The sequence below is a fragment of the Phasianus colchicus genome, chromosome 1, assembly GCF_987193195.1.
Source record: "Phasianus colchicus chromosome 1, bPhaCol1.hap1.1, whole genome shotgun sequence".
Classification (NCBI taxonomy): Eukaryota; Metazoa; Chordata; class Aves; order Galliformes; family Phasianidae; genus Phasianus; species Phasianus colchicus.
The window spans coordinates 24,909,805-24,911,743 of NC_143436.1; the positions used below are offsets into that span (position 1 = coordinate 24,909,805).

Genomic DNA, 1,939 nt, shown 5'->3' on the forward strand with positions numbered 1-1,939 from the left:
GTGTCCAGGGACTGTGATTATTCTGGGACTGAATAAATGGGACTGATGGGAAATCAGAACTCTAAAACACTCGAGCACTCTGCAATCTGACCAGAAAGAATTGCTGTGAAATTGTTTAGCATGTTTTGTTACCCTTAAAATTGAAACTACAGACACATTTTAAGACACACTAGGATCCAAATTCTATTCATTCTTTCTGCTGAAAAGAAAAAAATATCTGTGCTTGAAGCGCCAGAGTACATCTATAACCTCAGTTACATTGATCATTTCAAGTTAGCTGAATAACATTTAATTTAATGAGTATTCCGAAGATCAGTTTCGGCTGAACATCAACACTTTTCTATCTGAGCAGAAAGAGTACGTACTAAATTAATGAATATGATTCAACCATTTTGAGGGTATTCTGAATCATTTTTCTTTTTATGTGTCACCTGAAATAAACTCCGGTATTCCTTGCAGAGTTGCATATGAAGTTCTCTTGCTGGTTTTAGAAGTGTAAATAACATTGCACAGGAGGCAAGAAGAGACTACTGAGTGTCAAATACGAACACTAAATGATGCATGGTGGAAAGAAAGGTCAGATTTCCAGATCTGTACTTAGATCACATTTTCTTCATATGTATGCAATTGGAAAAAGATTTCCTCCATTTGGTGAAGATGGCAACTCCATTTGGTGCATTGCAGACAATATTATACCTTAAAAATTAGCAGTGCACTTGAGAGGGAATCTTTTATTCTGTTTGCTCCAGGCTGTATTACCAATACGTGTGGGGGTTTTTCTGAGTCTTCTTAAGGACTCACACACTGAGATTTATTACATTTTGAAGGAACAATACAAACTTTAACATTTTATTTTTAAGACAGTTTTCAGTTGTATTTTAAGTATTAAATACAAATATAAAGGTAACCAAAATAATCTTTTTTCCACGTGGCTACTGACCTCAATCAACAAACAAGAATGGGAAGAAGAGGAGGAGAGTACTGTTTGTGCCAGAAAAACAGAGATGGCTTCCAACCCCACGGTAATTCCATGACTGATTCACTTTTATTTCATTTCAGCTTTTGGATGAGAATCACATAAATCAGTCTGCATTTGTCAGTTTCTGTGGGAGCACTTTTGTGCAGTTTTTCTGTCAGCTCCCTTCCCATGCAGCAAATGTGATTCCTCCTTACAAATCAAATTACCTGATACTTTATGCAGGAAATAATAGCAATTTGCATCTCTCAGAACTTCCTACAGGTTCCTAGGATCAAAGCTTACTACTGCAATTAAGTGACAGAGTAAGTAGGGAATTAACCAAACATATACTTTAGAAGAATTTGAGAAGCCTGCTAATGAAGGTAAGTTCATAAATGACAATGTTCTTTGTTATATTCCATGCTTGAAAAACAGGAGAATGAAGCCCTGTACTGTGCTTTCTTCCATGCTGTGCATCACACTGGAAGGGACAGAGGGAATGTGAGAGCAGCTGCCTTAGATTCAGCATCAACAAATGGTCCCACAGAGTTCCTGCTGTCTGGGCAACTGATCAATTCACATCCAGATGCACGCTGCTCCAGCTCCCCTTGATCATCTTCAGTGTGCACTGAATAAATAATTACTTCCTTCTACTCCCTAGCCCTTCTGCTTCTGTTTTATCTGTCTTTGGTGCAGCTGCTTTGTGGTGGTGATTGGTTTTCTTTCACTACTCCAGGTACTCAGAATCTAGAATTGTACACACACAGCTGAGAATGACCTGGAATTGCTTGTATAGCTGCCTAACTTACCATATAGCTCAGCAGGACAGAGAATGAGGCATTTTGGAATGATCTGGGGAATCATTATGGAGGTACCAGGCCTTGAACTTGTCACATTACCTTTTGTACTCTGTCAGCATTCATGTCATTCTAGGTGTGCTGATAGATTGTTGTGGAGTATGTTTTGATTCCCAAACACAGG

The 1,939-nt window shown here is 38.4% G+C and overlaps 1 long non-coding RNA gene across 1 annotated transcript; it reads left to right on the plus strand.

The window, feature by feature from the left end:
* Positions 1–499: 499 nt before the first annotated feature.
* LOC149919459 (uncharacterized) lies at positions 500–1,610 on the plus strand. Its single transcript, XR_016463587.1, has 3 exons — positions 500–576; positions 958–1,022; positions 1,394–1,610. It is a non-coding gene; the product is annotated as an uncharacterized LOC149919459 (long non-coding RNA).
* The last annotated feature ends 329 nt before the right edge of the window (positions 1,611–1,939 follow it).